At 36.6% G+C, this 22156-nt stretch overlaps 1 long non-coding RNA gene across 1 annotated transcript in view; it reads left to right on the forward strand.

Moving 5' to 3' along the window:
* The first annotated feature begins 4814 nt into the window (after positions 1–4814).
* The window catches only part of LOC127563069 (uncharacterized), a 52546-nt gene continuing 35204 nt past the window's right edge, over positions 4815–22156 (forward strand). The window contains exon 1 of the long non-coding RNA XR_007953882.1: positions 4815–5297. This is a non-coding gene — a long non-coding RNA (uncharacterized LOC127563069). The remainder of the gene's footprint in view (positions 5298–22156) is intronic.

The following is a 22156-nucleotide window of genomic DNA, read 5'->3' on the forward strand; positions in this document are numbered from 1 at the left end:
CTTTTTATAAGAAATGATGAGCAGGAGGAATTTAGAAAAACCAGTTTTACATGAACTGATGCTGAGTGAGATGAGCAGCAGGAAAACATTGTACACAGTAACAGCAACATTGTCCTGATGATCAACTTTGATAAATTTTGATCTTTTCAGCAATACAATGATCTAACACAGTTCTAAAAGACTTATGATTAAAAATGCTATCCATATCCAGAGAAAGAACTATGGAGTCTGAATGCAGACTTAAGTGTATTATTTTTATTTTTATTTTTGTTGTGTTTGTGTTTGTTTTGTTTTTTCTTTCTTGTGGTTTTTTTTTTTTTTCTGTTTGCTCTGCTTTTTCTTCCACAACATGACTAATGTGAAATATGTTTAAATGATTACATATGTATAACCTATATCAGGTTAATTGGCATCTTGGGGAGGGGGAGGAGAGAAAATGGAAATGAAAATGTTATGAAAGAAAATGTTGAAAATTAACAAAATCAAAACAAACAAATTAAAAAATGAAATAATGTTAGGAAAGCATTTAGCATTGTGCCTGACACATAGTAGATGCTATATAAATGTTAGATCCTATTACTTATTATTAAGTTATATCCTTAACTATTAGGAGTCTCAATTTATAAGAAATAGAGGATGGTGATCCTTCCTTTTTTTCCTCTTTCCTTCCTTCCTCTCATCTTCTTTTAACTTTAATCTTCTTGATTTACAGATGAAGGAAGCAAGGCACTGAATGTTTAAGTGTTTATCGAGGATCACAGAACTGCTCCCTGTTTGAGTAGGATTTGAATCCAGACCTTCCTAACACCTAGACTAACTAACCCATGCCCATCCTAGTGAATGTTTATTAAACCTGTTCTTTACATAGTGGCTTCTGTAACAGAGAAATTAAAGGATGCAATTCATTTCCCAATACAGAATCTTCCCCAAAGGTAGTAGCTTTGAATACAGCTTGTGTGCATCTAAACAAAACAGAATTTTGCCTCGTCAGGTGAATGAATCCACTGGAGACCACTTATATTGTAATTGCTCCATCCCTACTGAGGACTTTTCAGCAGGCCTCATTTTTAATGTAAGCCAGCTACATGAAATGGATTGAAAGGTGAATCTCAAAAACCCCACAACAACCCTCAATTTAGTGTCTGTCTTTCATACCTAGCACACAGTTCAATAAAGGCAAACTCTGGCGCTCAGGTAATTAGAGTCACACCCAGGGCATTGAGATTAGTTGTGATCAGTCAATCAGCTAGGAACTAACCCAAGTTAGTTAGAGCTTCCCTTTGGTCCCTAAATCCTTTTGACCATGCTTTGAAAACTATTGTTTTTCATCTAAAGTATGAGATCAATACTTGGAATCAATAAGCATTCATTTTCAACTAACAAGGACCGTGACTAGAGGATTCTTCTAAATATTTTCATAGAAGGATATCATCATTGGGTCGAACTTTGGATTGCAAATATGTCTAATTTTAAGAGATGATCTCCTTAGATAAAAGGAAACAAATAAGATAAATAAAATAAAAAAAAAAACAACTCTGCTTTAAGACAACTTTCATAGTTCACTGCTCAAAGACTCTCCTTTTTCTAGGATTTCCAGCAAAACCAACCTTCATGTTAGTCTGCAGTTTCATTCCAGGCTCAGTAAAAACCAAAACATTACTTATTGACAGTTTTGGCCCTCATGAAATGTTATAACAAAGACATTAATGAATATTATAGTTGATTGAGTAAAGAACAAGTTCGAAGAAAGTTCTTCCAACAGAACCAAAATTATGGTCATATGTGGATGTAAGTGGGGAAGCATTATCACTTACTATCTGCCAGGTATTGGCATAGATAAACATTTTACAAATATTTGTCATTCAGTACTCACAACAATCTTGGGAAGTGGGTGTTATTATTTTAGAGTTGAGGAAACAGAGCTAAATAGAGGTTAAATGGTTTGTCCATGGTCAGAAAGCTAGGAAGTATCTGAGGATGGATTTGAACTCAGGACTTCCTTTTTTCTAAATTCAGTGGTCTATTCCCTCTGTCAAGTAGATGTCTCAAAAATAGAGGCACCTGTGATGACCAATGGGGATCTGGAGAAATCTTCAATGTTGTTAAAATGATAGGAGAAATGAATTCCCTCATAATTATTCTCTCTCATTTTATGTCACATATTCCAAAGGAGATTGTAAACTACTCGAGGGCAAGACAATACCATATATTAGTTTGTATTCCTCATAATACTTAGTATAGAGCTGAGAAAAAATTGATATTCAAATTCTACTACTCATAGGCCATTATCTTTAAATAAGTCATAGTTTCATGACACCGGGATAATGGAGTCATCCTTAACTCCTCTCTCTTCCTCATTTTACATATCCACTTAGTTGCCAAAGCTTTCTATGCTACCATGATAGTTTTTGAAAACTTATCCCTTCCCTCTACCTAACATAGTTACCACTCATCTCCTCTAGTCTCTTAATTGGTCTTCCTGTCACAAGACTCTCCTCAGTCCAGTCCATTCTCCACACAGCTGCCAAAGTGGTTTTCTTAATGAACAGGTAACCATTGTCATCCTCTGATCAACACTAAATAAACTCTAGTGGCTCCTTATTGCTTCTAGACCTAAGATCATATATAAATTCTTCTATTTAGTAATTAAACCCCTCATGACTGGCTTTTCATTATACATTACTCAACTTCCTGCACTCAACAATCTAGCCAAAATGGCCTCACACAAAGTATTTACTTTTCTGCTTCTGTGATTTTGTACTGTCCTCCCCCCTACATGGAATATATTCTTCTTTACCTCTGACTCATGGACTCTTTCTCTTTAAGACACAATATCTACTACAAGGAATCTTTCTTGATTTCCCCCCAAAGCTTCTCTCCCTAACTGCCTTGTATTTAGTTACCTTGTTTTTATCTTCTAAAATGTCTGACTATATACATTATCTCCTCCATTGGGATGCAAACTTGTTGTAAACAGGGATAGTTCTGGGGTAGCTAAGTGGCGCAGTGGATAGAGCACTGGCCCTGAAGTCAGGAAGACCTGTCCCACTTTATACTTCCTAGTTGTGTGACCCTGGGCAAGTCACTTAACTCCAATTGCCTCAGCAAAAATAAGTAAATAAATAAACAAGCAGGGATAGTTTTGTGCTTTGTCTTTTTAACCACAGCACCTTGAAGAGATGTTGATAAGTCTTTTGATTGATTGATTGGTTATGGTTATCTAATCTTAAATGAAAGGATGTCCTCTAGGGATAGTGATTTGGTAAAAGACTGTTATTCATAAATTTGGTGCTATTTCTGCCATAGTTTTTACCTGCTTGACTCTAAACTTGTCCTTCATAACATATACCTATTATATCTGAATCTTTCACGAATACCATTTAATCCAATGGATTTGTTAGTAGTGACTTCGACTTGCCTTCACATGGGACTCTGCTTACTCTCTTGGTCACAATTTAAACTCTATACCAGTCCCCACTGCTATCCAGGTCTGCTTTTGCTGGTTCCTCAGGTCCTCTTAGTTTCCCTTAAGGTAGTACTTTGTAGGTTATGGGACATGACAGCATTTTCCTGTAGAATCACAACTTGGCCCTAAAAACTGCAGGTAATCATCTTGTTTCTCAAAGTTGTGAGAGGTTATTGTGAGACATAGGAGAAACTGAAAAAAACTTTTTATAAAATAAGCTAGACAAAGCACTATGCAAGACTCTAGCTAATATACAACATTTAAATACTTCTGATTATTTAATAATTCAGGGAGTTTATGGTCTAGCAATTTCACAAGACAGAAAAACAGATAGTGATAATTCACAGGATTATAAGAATATATTGATGATCAAATTATTGAAAAGGATTTGGAGAAGTATTATTCAAAGACATTCTTCATTGGGAATCACGTCTCACATAGTATGACTTCCATTTCTGTTAAAGAGAATCACTTTCTCAAGGTCAGTCCTTGCTCCTGAAGGCATGATGCCATACTGATTACAAACCCAGATAATGGCACCCTCCAGACCTTTTCCAAACTTAGAAAATTGAAGATTCCACTTCTTTCATCCAGAAGGAAAAGACCAAGGGAAGCAATTAAAGATAAAGCTTTGTTTCTTGGGGTAACATAGCTGAGCATTTTCTTTCATCACACACTATGCACCACTGAATCCAACTATGAAAAGATGGCTAAAAGGTCCATGACAAGACAGATGGCAGCAGCTGACTCAGGCCCTTAGAATGCCTTTACAACCAATCAAAGGGCCTCCTACTCACCATGTGGTCAGCCAACCAAGAACCAGTTGCAGAATGTCTATTCATGCTCTAATATCTCTCCAAAGCATTTCTTTTTTATGTCATCATCATTTTCCTGGAAAAAGTTTCCTCAACATGAAGGGACACTTTTGATATCCCCATCAATAGCAATAATGAGGAAGAGGAGCCTATGGGCAATTTTTCTAGAAAATATTGATAATGCCCAATCAATTGGTCATTTTCTTATGATGAAGAATCAGCTTTAAACACCTCTTCTTCAATGGGTTACCCCATTGCCAGAAAGTCCATCACTTCTGGTGGTCTCTCTTTTCTCAGAGGAAAATAGCTGACAGGAATTGCAGGTAAAATATTAAAGCCAAAAATGACTTAGGGAAAATGGACAGGAACCTGGCCAATTATGTACTAGAGAAAGGAAGCATAAGAATTGAGAGTGGGAGCCAAACTATCCATGTTTTTGGTATTCCATCAGAGAAGAGAACAAGCTGCTTACTCCCATTTATGGATACACTAATGCCTGCTGTGCTGAAATTAAACACTGCCTAGACCAGGTATTTAGAATGCCCATCAGAAAAGAGATTAAAAACAGTAAATCTCAGGCCCATGAGACCAAAACGGAATCTGGCAAGGAGCCTGCTCTACACAAGACATCCTCCTATTCTTGGAGACAGCAAACTTCATCTTGACCAGCCAAGGCCTGGGAAAGATTTTTTTTTTCTTCTCCTCTCTCACTCTCTGTCTGTCTGTCTCTCTCTTTCTCTCTGAACCTGTTTAGTTTGGTCTCTCATTATTTTTCTCTCCCTCCCTCCTCCCCTCTTCTTTCCACCCTCTCTTTCATTTGTCAATCCTAAACCTAAAATGAAATCTATTCCCAAAAGTGAGAAGGAAGTCTTAATTCCCCTAGACAAAAAGGGGAAAAAATTCCTGAAAGGGATGATTGCAAAATGTAAACCAGAGAAGGGACTATTCCTCCGATAATGAAGAAGAAGATCTATGGAAAGAGAAGAAAGCTATAAACAGATTAATCTACATATTGGGTAAGTTGTCATCAATATCATCAATGCAATTAAGCAAACTTCATCTCTTCTAATAGAATCCATAGAGTACTAATCTAGGTGCTGAGATTAAAAGATACAAAAAGACATAGTTATTGCCCTCAAGAGAAATATACTTTCATTCAGGAGACAAGGCTTATTTATAAACATCCTTTAAGACACCAAAAAATATCAAAATGTAAAGTTAGAGGAACTAGAGCCACTTAGCTGGAGGAAGAGAAAAGGAGCTTGGTACAATGGACAAAAATGCTGGCTTTAGAAAAGCTAAAGGAACAGGGCTGAAGATTTGCCTCTGATTCCTTCTATCTGTGTGACTTTAGGAAAGTCACTTTACTGATCTGGGCCTCAGTTTCCTAATCTAAGAAAAACAAAGTTGAATTAGATTAACCTTAAATCCTTTTCTAGCTTTGGACAAGGATCCTAAGACTCAGGGGTTAGTGGGATGTGATAGAAGTCTTTGTGTATTTGTCATGTGGAAGAGAGATTATAGTTGCTTTGTTTGGTCCCAGAAAACACAACTAGGAGACTTGGGTAAAAGTTGCAAAGGGGTAAATGTACATGTGACTTTAGGAGACTGAAATGACAAGACAAGTGGTCTGCCTTAGGTGATGTGAGTTCTTCTGAAAGAATGTAAGTAGAGGTTGGATGAATTTTTGTCATGTGTTTGAGGACTCAAGAGTATGGTTTGGAATAGATGGCTGAAGAGATCCTTGCTGACTTCAAACTCTGTGACCTTGTGAGTTCATTTTTTGTTAACAAAGGAAAAATAACTTAATCTTAGACTTAATTAGGGAGGTCATGGGATCCATAAAAGGAGAGGTGGTTATCCCATTATAATCTCTGTTTCTCTGATCTACTCCAAAGTATTGTATCCATTTGTGGCTACCATGTTTTGGGAAGGATGTGGTCTGGTGAGGGGAATAAAAACTATGACACAAAAGGATTTAAAAATTTGGGATTGCTTAGCCTGGAGAATAGAAGACTTTGGGAATCCTTGAGACTTAATGGCTGTTTTCAGTATTGGAGGGGCTGCCTTATGAAAGTGGGATGAAGTCTTTTCTACTTAGCCTCAGAAGGGAGAATCTCCAATAATGGTCAGAAATTATAGGGAGATTTCAGTTCTCTATTTGGAGAAGCTTTCTAGGCACCCACAAGTGTTTCAAAATGGATGAGCTGCCAAAGCATGCAGCAGATTTCCCTTCACTGGAGGTCACCAGGAATGGGGAGGTTACTATTCAGTGAATTTATAGGGAAGATTCCTGTTAGACTATGATCGAGGTCTTATTATATTAGATAAGCACTGAGATCCAAGACTTCCTGAGATCTTTTTCAGTACTAATATATCATGATGATGCCTTCGTTAGATTCCAGTGATAGCTTTTAGCTCTTATTTTCTTGAATTTAAAAAATTTGATTTTAATTCTATCCTTGTTTATGGCATAGTGGAGTCAGAGCAATTGATGCCAAATTTTGCTACTACTACCTACTACCTGTGTGGTCTTGAACAAAAGTCACTTCCCCTCTCTGGGCCTTGGCTCCTCATATATAAGGCAAAGGCATTAGACTTGATGGCCTAGAAAATCCCTTCCATCTCTGAATCTTTGATCCTGTAATCTGATGATAATTAGCATATGTTGTTGACAAGTTTGTGCCATTGCCATCATTGTTTGACTTAAGCCATGACCCAAAAACATTCAGCTCCTGCAACTCTGTTGTTATATAACTTCCCCCACCCTAACTCATCTTACCATATTCAAAAGCGAATTTGCTCAAAATAAACAGAAAGACAAACACGAGTCCCTTATGCTGTTTGGCAAGATGGAAAACCCAGAAGGAATGCTGACTCGGTCTTTGGTTACCACTAGCAAGAAAAGGGTTTGTGATTTGGAATGGATGATTTTTTTTTTTTTTTTGTACATGCTGTCAAACTGGAGTTTATCTTTGACTTGTAAGGCTGCTTTTCCTTTTGGGTATATTTTCATCCAATACCTACCAGATTTATATATGCAATATAATCCAGTGGATGATATACAGTAGGCAATATTGGTATTGTTGGGACCATCAATTTTCAACAATAAAAAGTTAAAAAGACAAATGTAATGATAATAGTAAACAAAAAGAAATCAATATTTTTCTAACTTTTTATTTCTGCCTGTCTCCTATTCACTATTTGACGACATTATTCGATTCTCATGCTTGGTTTTGTTTCCTTCCCATTTTTTTTTTTTTTCTTTCTAACAGTCTTCCTCTAGACCTCAAACTTTCTAGTTACGTCCTCTTATTTTTGTATTTGTGGTTTATATTTTAATCTACTAGATTTTCTCATGTATTAATTCTTTATTTCCTCTTTTTTTTTCTTCTTTCTTCCTCCCCATCCTGTGCCAGGATCATATTATCTCTAAATATTATTTATCTGTGCCTTCATTTTTTTTCAAAGCCTTTTTTGATCTTTTGTTTCTGCTTCCTCTTTCCACATTTTGTTTTTTCTTCTTGCTCTTTCTCATTGGATCTCTCTTCTTCCCTTATTTAATGTTCTCCCTGATTCTTTCTTCTACTTTTACTCCTCTCAGCTCTTCTTTTTATTGGCTAGTTTCCATTCTTTTGCCTTTACCATTCCTCTCCCCTTCTGGATTTCTCTCCCTTCCTTTTAAAATTTGATCAAGAAATGTAGTGGATACTTTGTTCCCATGCTTTTTCACTGTAATAGTGTCTCCATAGGAAATAAAAGGCATTTACACAAACTGTTTAGAAAGACAATTGCATATCAGCAAGTTGTTTGGGCTAAATTTGAGTAAAAGACTTGAAATATATTAACTCAGACTCTGCCATATGTACCTGGACTATTGGACCTTAGCTCTCCATTTCTTCTTTTATGGAATTTTTAGCTTGCAAGCTGTTAGTTTCACCACCTTTCCAGTCATCTAAGCATATCAACTTGCATAAATTCTTGCCGATCAGCCAGATTTCTTTATCCTTCTAAAGAATATGATGATTCTGGTTAAAATCTTTAGACCTGATACCATCAACTGGAGGAATTCGGGAAAAATGATGATTTGACTCAACCTTTTGGTGGTCAGGACACTCTGCGGGCAGACCAAAGCCCCTTGGGATAAAGTGATTGGGAAAGAAATTTGGTGGGAATTCTTGATTCAAACCTGGAGGAGCTAGCCAATAACAGTGTTCACTGATGATAGAGATTTCTCTCACAGAACCACTTGTTCAAAGCCCACAATAATATAATGGAAAGCAACTTTGAAAGATCTTTATACTCTAGTCAATGAATCAGACAGAATACATGATTCAGAAAATTGATGGTGAAACATTTCCCTGCCTTGTGGCAGAGAGGTGATGTACTAAAGATACAGAATGAGACATATTTTATATACAGAAATAATTTGAAGATGTTTGTTTTTTGCTTAACCCTATTTATACTGATTATTCTTGAGCATACATTTTAAAAGTTCTTATTATTGGAAATTTATGATCTCAATAATACTCCTATAGAAGAATGAAGTGTCTGAGTATTGATAGTGCTGAAAGGAAGGAAAAAAAAGAAAAGAGAAAGAAAAAAAATAGAAAGATAGAAAGAAAGGCAGAGGGGAGGGAAGAAGGAAAGAAGAAAAAAGAAAGAAAGAATGGGAGAGAGAAGGAAGAAAAAGAAAGAAGACAGAAAGGAAGAGAGAAAAAAGAGAAAGAAAGAAAGATAAATAGGAAGACAGAAAGAAAGGAGGAGGGGAGGGAAGAAGGAAAGAAGAAAAAAGAAAGAAAGAATGGGAGAGAGAAGGAAGAAAAAGAAAGAAGACAGAAAGGAAGAAAGGAAGGGAGAAAAAAGAAAAAAGGAAAGGAAAGAGAAAAAAGAAAAGGAAGAAAGAAAAAGAAAATTAAAAGAAGTAAGTAAAAAGAAAAATGAAAAAAAGAAAGCAAAAAGAAAGAAAGAAAAATAACTTCAGTAAAACATCAAACCAAGGCAAAGGGGAGCACACTGAAATTTAGAAGCTTGGTACCTTCTCTTTCATTAGAGAGCTGTCTGAGATGCTAAAAGGTTAAGCTACTTGCCCAGGGTCAACAGAGACAAGATGTGTTGTAAGTCAAGACTTCCTGGCTAGGTCCAAATTATACTACCTCTAAACTAGACAGACACTACAAAAGAGCCCTGTTTCATGTAGATTTCTTTTGTTATTATTGTTCACGGAATATTGTAATGCTTGTGTTTGTGAAGTTCTTAAAAAGAATCCCCTCTCTCTGAAGAAATTCTGCCATCAGATGGTGGACATGAGGAAATCCACTATCCAATAGTCCCTGGAAATGTAGTCTGTACCACAGAATGAGGGTTAGATCTATAGTGAAGGCAACTGGGTTAAAATCTTATCTGTACCACTTATTGTGTTTATAACCTTGAGAAAATCACTTTGCCTGGGTTTCCACTTCCTCATCTAAAATAGAGAGTTTGGACTAGATCTTTAAATTCTCTTAAATTCATGATCTATGATCACTCTTGAGGATTTGATAAAGAAAAAATTAGCAGTGACACTTAGAGAGAGTACTAAAAAGGAAAAGTGACAGATGGACAGAAAAGCCATGGTAGAGAAGAAAGCACTTCCAGAGCACCAGATCTAAGGTGAAACCTGAAAGTTTTAAATTTTTCCCTCTGGGCTAAATGTGAAAAACTGAATGTTGTAATTTTTACAAACCCAGTAGATTCTTAACATAGAATCTGGGAGAAGGCTGTTGGAAAATAGGCTCTCTAGTGCTAGAAGCAGACCCAGGAAGTGCATTTTTTTCCTTGTCATTAAAATTCACCCCTCCCTTCTTTGTCCCTTGTTGGCTATAAAAAACCCAAAGGCCTAATTAAATGTGTCCTTGGCTATTTAAAAAAAATAAGTGAAAAACTCTATAGAAACTAGCCAGTATAACCTTTATTAACAGACCATATACATATTGTTAGAACCTTCTTTCCAGGGAGCCTGTAACCAGGCTCTCCATTCCTCTGTTTTTAAGATGAACCTATATAGCCCAGGCTAGTGAGGTACTAAGAAAAAATTTTAGTGCATTAGTTGAAATAATGAAATTAAAACTTCATTCATCGAAAAGCATTTATAAACTGCTTAATATTTCATAATAAATAAATGTCTTTAAAAACTACAAGGAATTTTATGTCCACTGAACTGTTAGAAAATGAATGGAGAAAGAAAAAGGCAAGATACCACTGATTATGTTATAGACAGATTTATGGAAATCCCACGAGACTAAGTGAATAGTCTTAAATTAAACAATCAGGGCTAGAATTGAGCTCAGAACCTGGATTTATAGATGGAAAGTCCATTCTCCTTTCTATTAGACACCATTGCTGAAAACGGATTCCATTGGCTTTCCACTGGTCGTGCGAATAATCACCCCTCTTGATTTTTCTTCCTTCACATGCTCTTGGTCTTCCAAAGGAGCTCTTTAATAATTTGCTTAACTCTTATTCTTTGTGCTTTAAGAAATAAGAAAATAGACCAACAAAGAACCTTAGTCTCATTGAGCTTCTTTAATGAAAGGGAAGAATTCAGCATGTGTGTAGGGGAGAGAGAGAAGAGGAGGATATATTGAGAGAGAGTAAAAGGAGCTAAAGAAGGTGAGGGTGGAGGGGAGTGGACCATTAAGTCACAAAGGATTGTAGTTCTATCTTGGAAAGGGTGACTGGAAATCAACATGGAAATCTTAAGCAGGAATATACAAATAGGGTCCACAACTTATTAAAAACCAGGGTGTGGGGAGATGTGGGAGAACATTTTTCCTACCCATAACTCTGTGGGAAATATAAATGAAATAGATCATTTACATAACTGCATAATGTGCCTAGATATAACAGATTATTTGCATAACTGCATAATGTCACTAATCATGGAAAAAAAGACTTAAATATTTCTGGGATGCGAACATACAGAATTATATAAGCTTTGCATATCAACCAATAATCACAGCCTTCTCTTCTTTCTAGCCTGTCCCCCCAAGTGCAACGCAGGAGGGGGGGTGCATAGGTATGGAATTCTTGGAATAAATGAATCAACCACCCCACCATCCGGGAAGGAATGGAGAAGAAATGATTAAGAGACCCAATCTGAATTTGACATCCTCAAGATTCTTACCAGTGTTATTAGAGACTGATTGAGACCTGTACTCATTGGGCAGCAAGAGCAAGGCCTGTAGAAATTAATTTTCATTTTAGTAATGAGGAAGAATCAGGTCTCCCTCCTTAACATCATTCACCTTACCTTCTTGTTAACAAAGACAGCATTTATAGACACTGGTACAAGGGGGAAAAAAAAGCAGCCGGCACAGTTTAGTAAGGTTTAATGATCCACTTTCATAACCAATGTGGGCTGTTCCCTATTATATATTTACCTTAGTGCAAAAGTTCCTTTGCATGCACAATTCCATTGAGTTCATTATGTTTTTTAATGCACCTCAGTCTAATTTCAGATCCTGATTTCCCAGTACAAACTAGAGTAACAAATATATAATTATTCTCATAAATAACTCAGCACCTTATATTTCAGGCAAGTTTCCCCACAAGGCACAAGTGCCCTATATTAAATTCTTTTAAGTGTAAGTTGATTAAGGTAAAAATTAGTTGTTATTACCTTATGGACATTTTAGTTTTTTAGCAGAATTGCGAAGCCAGGTCTATCATGAGTAGATTTGTTGCCGCCCACAGGTATAATCATTGGGAAAATTAATAATCATGTTCAGTATGACTATAAATCATTGTGGTTTAGGCAATTAATTTCTGTAGAAAAATGAAAGATCTCCGAGTGTTATTATTGTGCAAACTACATGTTGTGAAGATCCAGATCCAACACAGTCAAATTGCAAATGCAGGGTTTCTAATTTCAGAGTGTGATAATACGGGGTCATCAGAGGCAGAGAAGCTGACGATACTGAATAAGTAATGTTGGTAATTTTTAGCAGTTTATGACTGTAGCATTCAGCATGCACCCGCCGGTAGTCAGAGTCCCTGAACCAGATGCGGCAGCCTCGAGAGATACTGATTCCAAGCAAAGGCAGAGAAAGGGACTAAGAGAAAATGAACACACAGGCATTTGAATAGGAACATTGAAGACAAATGTCTGAGACCTCATAAGCTTATTTTTTGGTTCTTTCCATTGAAAGTAGAATCATAGATAAGATCATGGACTTAGATTTAGAGTCAGTCAGTAAACAAACATTTATTAAGCATTGACTGTGTGTCAGAAAGCATGCTATCCACTGACTATACAAAAAGAAGAAAAGAAAAACCAGTTCTCATCATTAAAGAACTCACATTTTGATGATGTGGACAACATGTAAATAGCTCGGTACATTTGAGATATATGCAAAGTTGATAAGAGGGTATCTCTGAGAAGTCATGAATAGCGAGGGAGGGATAGGAAATGCCTTCTGCAGAGGGTGGGATTTGAGCTGAGTCCTGAAGGAAGTGAGAAATGGAGATGAGAAGGAAGGGTATTCCAGACATGAAGGAGAGAAAGTACAAAGACGCAGAGGTGGGAGATGGAGTGTCTATTCAAGAGACAGAAATAAGCCAATGTCACTGATCAGAAATGCATGAAAGGGAGTAAAGTAAAACATTGGAAAAGTGGGAAGGGGCTGAGTTATGAAGAATTTTAAATGCCAAATAGAGGAATTTATATTTGAATCTGGAAGTAATAAGGAGCCATTAGAGGCTGTTTTGAGAAAGAGAGAGAGAGAAAGAAAGAGAGAGAGAGAGAGAAAGGAGAAAGAGAGAGAGAAAGGAGAGAGAGAGAGAGAGAAGAGAGAGAGGAGAGAGGAGAGAGAGAGAGAGAGAGAGAGAGAGAGAGAGAGAGAGAGAGAGAGAGAGAGAGAGAGAGAAGAGAAGAGAAGAGAGAGGAGAGAGAGAGAGAGAGAGAGGAGAGAGAGAGAGAGAGAAGAGAAGAGAAGAGAAGAGAAGAGAAGAGAAGAGAAGAGAAGAGAAGAGAAGAGAAGAGAAGAGAAGAGAAGAGAAGAGAAGAGAAGAGAAGAGAGAGAAGAGAGAGAGAGAGAGAGAGAGAGAGAGAGAGAGAGAGAGAGAGAGAGAGCCCAAACACAATCAGACCTATGCTTCAGGAAAATCACTTGCAAAACTGAGATTGGAGGATGGATTCAAGTGGGAAAAGACTTGAAGCAGTGAGACCAGTGAAGAGAATATTGCAATAGTTTAGAGATTTATCTGATTTAACTGTATCATGCCAATATGAAAAAACTGAGGTCCAGAGAAGTGGAATGACTTTCCAAAGAATTAGATGAAGTTTTGGTGGAAAAGATAGCATTTGAGTTGGACTTAGATGACATTTCAGGGAATATACTGAGCAAACACAAAACGGTAGGAAATATCTGATATTTATAGGGGATAGGGGAGAAATAGTCTACTTCTGACTACATCAAAGCATATTTCAAGAAGACAAGTAGTAAGAAACCAAGGAAAGATTGAAAATCTAGGACAACCTTTAATCTGCTACTTCATAAAGAGGTCTAAGAAAGGCCATCTTTTGCCCTCCTCTCTGGTTATTCTGCAACATTTTCATTCTAATGATGAGAAAAAAGAAAGTCTCCCAGACAATACAGCCCTATAGAGTTTAGCAAGTTATGGGAGCTGAACAAAAATTACTTGGTGGAGGCAGTAATGGGAACTCTGCCATTTTCTACTCTATAGCCTCCATTTTTCTCTTATAATACTTCAACTAGGGGTGGGATTGGGCTTGTGATTTCACTGATATGATTGGTTGGTTGTTGTCCTTTGTTCTCAAGGAGGACCAAAATGGCATTACTGTTAGAGTGAAGTTATGTCTGACTATGGCTGATCAGATCACTATAAGCTCGGAATGCTCTGCCATACAAATAGTCCTATGGACATTTGGAGTGTATTCTTTAACTTTGCACATCTTATATTTCTTCTGAGTTAATTCGATGCTGCTTTGCTTATTGAACACAGTACTGATGCCTGGATGAAGCAATTCCTTCTATCAATTCATACTCTTTAGAATAGAATGTTTGATTTATATAAAACTTTCTCAGGAACTTGTTTATTACATTAGGCAAAACACATCCCTAAATAAATATGCAATGAGAGACTAGGATTTCCTACTGGGAATCCTTCTCCCCATCAAGCAAGTGACAGATCAAAGCTTCTATCCATTCAATACAACTTGATATCACTGGATACTAAAAGGCATAGAGTCTCGGTTGAGAAGCAGGATTGTCCTAATAGGATTGTACAAAATTAAAGTGATTTCCAGGGATAAAAAAAAAAATATATTTGAATAAATAAATTCACCTTCAATCCTCTTATATTAGGTAAAATTAGATGTAGGCCAGCAGATTGTTAGGATTATTCAAATGTGATCTCATCAATGTGGGAGTTCCTTTTAATGAAGATCACAATCCATTCATGTCTGACCATCTAGTATGTCTCTGATCATCACCTCTCATGAATTTACCAAAGAGGGCATACCTTGTATATCTGGGGTCTTTGACATCAAGAGTATAATAATGTAAGAAAGCAATACCCAAATTATCCTTCAGTTGTCTCTTTTTGTTACTATTTGACTAACCCACTTTATTCCCATTTTTGTTTTACATTTCTAGGATGACAACCTTTAATCTGCTACTTCATAATTCCTTATTTGTAATGTATTGTACCCACGGGTCCTTCTCCATTTCCCTGTGGGTGATTCTTAATTTCAGTTTTTCATAGACTATTATTTTCCTCGTCTCAAAGCCATACAGTAATATTAGAATAATTTTGGTATCAAAAAGTTAGTCATTTTTTTTGCCTGTGGAGAAGAAATTGACAGTTTTCCAAAAGCAATTCAGCCTTTTCTCTCCATTGTATTTTAGCCCAATTCATTGTCTATTTGGGTGTCTTAAAACTGAGATGTATCCTATAGTAAAAACACATATATATATAAAGAGATTAACTCTGTATTTCATTCATTTGCCTGTATTCAGCATTCCAGACAATAGGCAATTTTCATCCAATTGGTTTCTTGGGTATGGATAGTTAAATCAAACACTTAAGAATCACTAAGATTTAAGAAACTTTCTTCTATGTTCAATGTCAGATACATAAAAATTCCCAAATGAGAAAAAACAAAATTTTCTTCTACTTTGTGAAAGGAGATATTTAAGGACCAACTACTGAAAAATACTAAATGTTTGCAATGTATATATCTGAAATAGTGATGGTAGCAATCTTCTTTTGTCTGTTCCTTGATATGCTTTCCATTAGCTTCCTTTTTAACAGAGAAGCTAGACTCACACTGAAAGAAGTGGCTGAGTTGGTTAAGGGAAATAATTTTGAATCATCTGCAGTAATATTTACAGGATCAGAAAGGAATATGTTTATAGAGTCTCAGGCAACTCAGACATTATAAATCAAAGCTCTGATTAATAGAAAAAGAGGAACAGAGGCCTCTGTTTATTTTTAATGTAAGTTTTATTGTTAATAAAAATTCAATATATGATAAAATAATATATGTATATAGCATATATTTATACATATACACATATGTATACAGACATACATATATACACATACAAATATATATCTATTTATCTATCTTCAAGTTTGCAAAGCTCTTTACTACTTATGCTATCTTTTTGGAACCCTCCAATAATCTCATGAGACAGGTACGATTATTACCTACATTTTACAGATGAGGAAACTGAGTATGAGCGAGATTAAGTGACTTCTTAAGAGACACCTGATAAATAAGTGTCAGAAACAGAACTTGAACTCAGGTCTTTCTAATTGTAGGTCCAGCACTCTATCTGCTATATCAAATCCTGGTAAATAGAGATTATTTCATTCTTGTATTTGTTTCTCCAGCATCTGGCACAGTGTCTGGTACATAATGGATATTTAATAAATACTTGTTGATTGGCTGAAGAAAGTAAGAGAAGCTATGAAGTTCTCTTATGCAATTTTTATATGTGTATTATATATATGCATATTATATATTTAATTTCTCTGTCTCTCTGACTTTCTCTCTGTCTCTGTCTCTTGGCAACAACAAAAACCCTTTGTTTTTATTTCTGAATTTTGTACCCATGTATCACACACACACACACACACACACACATACACACACAATCTTATTCTTCCTCTTCCTTCGGAGCCATCTCTTTCTGGTAAAAGCTGAAGTGGGTTGTTTGACTCTGAAGGACTTTGAGCAAAGAAGATAAACATACTTGGCTTTATGGCCATCCCTTGGGAGGCTGGCACGAACAATCTCATCCTTTAGCTGCCTATCATCAGGCTGCAGAATAAGCTTGACCTCTCATTGAGATGGGCTGGTTACAACACCCAGGTGTTTCTCAAAGTCCTCTCCCCCAAAGCAGCTGGTATCACCTTGGTCATGTCTTGCTGAGCTGGCTGCCATCCAAGATCCATTCTCAGCCAACATTGGAGGAAGCAGGGAGTCTGTAACACCTGGCTTTGATAAAATGACAAACAGCTCTTCCCCCAACTGGTAGCACTTTAGCCTAGTTATCCTATCTGGCTCCCTAGCCAATCTCTCAATTGTGGATGTATTGTGTGTGTGTATGTGTGTGTGTGTGTGTGTGTGTGTGTGTATGTGTTATCCTTTCGATTAAATATGTAAAGTCAGTATGTTAAAGTGCTAAAATACTGAAGTTGGAGTTCATATATTAGTGTATGGACATGGGCAAATCATTTAACCTCCCCCAGCTTTAGCTTCCTCATTTATTAAGAGAGTACCCATAATGCCTACATCATCTTGTTGTTATGCTCAAATAGGATGACACAAATTTTAAAGTACTATTTAAGCCAAGTCTGGCACAGAGTAAGCATTTAAATATTTTTCCATTTATTTATTCATGCTGGTGAGATTGATGATTTTACAGACAATGAAAGCCTTTGCTGTACATACCTTTTGGATCTGACGTCTTTGGTCCAACTGATGCTGAGCCAAAATCTGACACTGTATTGTTTCCCATGGTTGGGAATTTCAAAACTAAAATGCATCACAAAAGGAATTACAAACTTTACATGATGCAGAGCTTCCTTTGCAGCCTGCCTGAAAAGTGGTCATCAGTCTTTGCTTAAAAACTTCCAGGTAGGGGAGAACTTCATCCACATCAGAGCAGGTAGCCAGCTGCACTAGATAGGTCTAATTGTTAAGAAGTTTTTACTGACACCAAATCTCAATCAACTTCTTAGGGTTTTCCTCAATTCCTCTTAATTCTTCCCTCTGTGGTTAAACAGGTTAAGGTGAACCTCTCTTCTCCATGGCAGCCTTCAAATATCTGAACACAGCTTTTCCTCTACCCTCACTCCAATTCTTCACTTTTTCAGGCCAAATATCTTTGGTTCATTTAAAAGATTTTGATGTTCCATGGTTTAAAGCCACCATTATCACTATTAAGAGTATCTTCCTCTGAACTCTGAATAATCTGGTGACATGTGTGGTCTTTCCCATTAAAAATGAACACTTGCCTAATTCTTGTGCTTCTGGAAATGACAGTAGCCATCTTTCATGTCATCCAGAGTCATTATCAGAGAATTACCTCTGACTCCTCCTACTCCCATGTCTTTCCTTATTGACCAATCACCAAGTCCAGTTGATTCGACATTTCTCCTTTAAGAGACTGCAGCTGTCAATAGAATCCAGTCCTTTGTCTTATGGCAATTACTGGAGTAATAGTAACCACTGGATTTGAAAAACTGGGTTGAAATCCCAGATCTGATACTTATTGTCTGGGTGACTTTGGGCTTCAGTTCCCTCATCTAGGGAAGTGTGTGTATGTGTGTGTGTGTGGGGGGGGGTTGGATTAGGTCAATGATCTCCTATACTTCCAATTATGAGAAACCCTTTATGTCCAGAAATATGGACTTCTACGTGATTGTAGTTATATGATGAGCATCAGATGTAATGGAAACTCCTTGAGAGTAAAAAGTGTTTTATTCTTTTTTATATGCTCAACACATAATGCTTGGCACATAGTAGGTACTTAATAAATGCTTATTGATTGATTGAATGATTGAGAAAATCTGATGAAAATGTTTGCTATTGGCTTCAGGGATGCCTTTCAATAATTCTGTATCTCCACCCTCTTTTTTCCTTACCTTCCATCATTCTAATTCTTTCTTTGGTACTAAAAACACAAGACTTAGAGTTAAAAAGGATATTTGGGGGTCATATAGACCCATTCCTCCATTTGACAGAATTGTTTTTTTTCCCCTGAATTGAACCTGTGACTCCATTGACATAAGGAATTCCCAGTCAGGAAATTCCCTTAACAAGCAGATCATTACTCCCTCATTTCAACCTTTTTTTGGTCAGGTCGGAGTTTTCATGATCCCATTTTGGAGTTTTCTTGGCAAAAATACTGGAATGATTTGACATTTCTTTCTCCAGCTCATTTTACAAATGGGCAAACTGAGGCAAACAGAATGCAGTGACTGGCCAAGGTCATACAGTTAGTAAGTTTCTGACAGCAGATTCGAATTTTGGTCTTCCTGATTTAGAATTGACACTCTATCCATTTGGCCACCTAGCTGCCTGTTCAGTTGTTTCAGGCAGTACATCATAGTAAGTGTTCTTTTTCATTCATTCATTTATTATAATTTATTGTCTCAGAAAGATGTCTGAAACACGGAGAGATTAAATTATACTATCTAAGGTCGGTACTCGAACTCAGGTTCCTTCCTTTTTCAGAGGCCAGCCTTCTATCCACTTTGACACATTACTTCTCTTTATAGAAAATGGATAACTGACATTTCCATTGCCATTTAAGGTTTGGAAAGCAGTTTGGCATATCTTATTTAATTTGTTCTACACAACACTGTAAGATAGGCACTGCAGATATTATTATGCCCACTATACAAAAAAGAAAACTGAGGCACAGAGAAACTATATGATTTTTCTTCTGGATACATGATAAATAGAAGAGGTAGAATCTGAATCCTGATCCTCCCTAATTTTCATACCAGGATCCTTCTCACTACACAGCACTGCCTCTCCCCAAAGTGAAACAATTTGCCTAGTGCTCACATAGAAATTTGAGTGCCAGGACCATTTTGACTACAAAGCACATGTTTTTCCATTGTACAACTTTAATAGTACAAAAAAAACACACACACCTTATTATATTGCATACTAGATCCTAAATAAATGCTTATTGACTTGAATTGAATTAATACTTCATGGCTTACTTTTTATCCTAATGGCCTGAATTGTGACAAGATGTCCTTAAATCAAGGCCAAAAAGGAAATGGACCATTCAGGCAGCCCAATAATGTTTATTTAACTTTTTGCATTTTGTTCTCAAGAGAAGTTTCTTGAGCTGTGGGGGACAGAAACTCATCAGCAGGAGATTTGAGGGAAAATTAGAATAATACCAGGAGGGTTGAAGTTGTATCTGTTCCTTCTAAACAACCATCTCAGTTTGTTAAACCACGGTATACTGGTCTGCAAATGGTTTCTGACTTCCAGTGTCTAGAGCTTCACATATATAAACCTTCCTGTTTCAAGGTCAGAAGCTAAGTGTTCATGGTTACAAAGGACCTTCTGCCTAACAGAATGATAATCCAATTTTATGGCCTATGGTAAGAATTCATCTGTTGGTTATTAAAACTGCAGGATATGTCTCTGTCCCAAGTAAAACATGCTTTTAGGGTGAGAAATGTAGCTACTGTGAAGAAACAAAGAGCAGAGCTGCCACATTGAACGAACACAGGATGGGAAAGTAAGAAAAAGAAAATAAAATAAGCTTCCAACAGACAATTCACATGTGTGACATATTTCTACCCTCCTGTGCCTGACAAGTCACACATATGTTTCCATATTTCTATATTTAGGTTCAGATTTGATGTATGCATTTGCTTATACGGGCTTATACAGGCAGTATAGCTTTTCATCCCTATGACCATTTATAATAATGGTCTACATTGTACCTTTCCAAGTAATCTGCAAAGGATACAGTCTCTACATTGGCCCACCCTTTTGGTGGCAAGTTTGCTTCCAGGGTTTCATTTGCATCATCATAAAAATGCCAATTCAAAACTCATTCTGATTATCAAATTTTCCTTTGAAATATTAAAGACAGATATATGAGAGCTATGCCTGAGTTGTAATAATCTCCAAAGACCAGACCTCCATTTGCCAACTTTTGAATTATCCATACATCCTCTTTAAATATATAATATTATTTTATAAATTTTTATTATATATCTATATATCACACATATATGTAAATTTAATCATCAGCACTTTATAAAAAGAGAGAGAGAGTAAAATAGAGAGACAAAGACAGTGACAGAACCAAAAAGCTCAATATTTGTGTAACATTAGGGCATATAAAATGTAAAAAAATACCTATAGAGGAGCTGGCATAGTTGTTTGTATGAAAAATCCTACACTTTCCTTCTTGATGGAAAAAAAATTACAAAAACACTTGACACTAGATTTTTATTAATATAAATATATACTTACAAATATAAATATTTATAAGTAAATATAAATTAGTATTTTTTAAAATAAATATAGGAAGCCAATTAGTTATAGATTCTTACTATATCCAATTGAATTAAATGACTGGTCTCAGTTATTTTTGTTTGTTTGTTTGTTTTTTGTTTTTAAGTAACAGCCCAATATGAAAAATTAGACTCATTCAACAGAAATCTTTATGGTAACAAGTTTTTGTTTTTTAAGCTATATCAGATTTTTATAGGCACAGAATGGATAAGTCCACAGGAAGATTTAGTTATGTTTGCTGATCCTTTATCACTGAGTTTGCTTTCCTAGCCAATAGGCTAGAGGTTCAGGAATACTAAGTGAGTTTTGAATGCAAGTAGTACAGTTAAGTTTTAAACTATGACTCAGTAAAGGTTTTTCTTCCCATTTCTGGAATGCTTTGGAGAAGCTAAACAGGAGTTCTTGCTCCCATTTTTTTCCCTCTTCCTCCTCTTCCCTTCCCTCCTTTGTTCTTTCCTTCCTTTCCTTTCTTTCCCTTTCCTTCTCCTCTCCTTCCTCTCCCTCTCTTTCCCTCTGCTCTCTTCCCCTCCCCTCCTCTCTCCTCATCTCCCTTCTCCTCCCCTGCCCTCCCTTTCCCTTCTCCCCTTCCTTTCCCTTCTCCATTTCCTTCCCCTCCCCTCCCCTTCCCATGCCTCCATAATCATTTACCTACTACCATTAACAAATCACTTAATATCTCTGCATCTCTTTCCTTAAGTAGGAAAAGAAGCTATTGACCAGGTAGCCTCTGAGGTCCCTTCCAGTTCTAGATCAATGATCCTGCTATAGTATATAAAAGGTCCTGTGCTAAATTCTGGGAATTGAGTAATGAAAAGGAAATTGTCCTGCTCTCATGGAAGTTACATTCTGCTGGGGAGAAGCAATTTGAACACAAATTCATGCAAAATATGTACAGATATGTACAAAGTAATTTTTCAGTCCAGAATAGCACCTGAAAGAAGGTAGCAGGAAAGGACTCATTTAGAAGTTAGGACCTGAGCTGTACCTTAAAAGGAATAAGGGATTCTAAGAGAGGTCTGGGGTACAGCTTCTGAGGTTGTAGAAGGATTGTCATGTACAGAGAATAGCAAATTGATTAGTCTGATTGGGGATAACCTGGAAATCAAAAACTTCTTTGATGTAACTCAAATGGGAGAATCAGAGAGCCCCTGTTTTTCATTCCTGGTGCTCAGGATATCCCTAGATTGAATCCCTGAAATGTTTCCTGAGGGCCTCTCCTTCTGCCATCTCCCCAGAAAGCCAGAGAAGCGGTGTTTTCAGATCTAGCTTCCCTTGTCTTTTCCCATTTTCCCTTATGCCTTGTTT

Source organism: Antechinus flavipes, chromosome 4 (genome assembly GCF_016432865.1).
Source record: "Antechinus flavipes isolate AdamAnt ecotype Samford, QLD, Australia chromosome 4, AdamAnt_v2, whole genome shotgun sequence".
Lineage (NCBI taxonomy): Eukaryota > Metazoa > Chordata > Mammalia > Dasyuromorphia > Dasyuridae > Antechinus > Antechinus flavipes.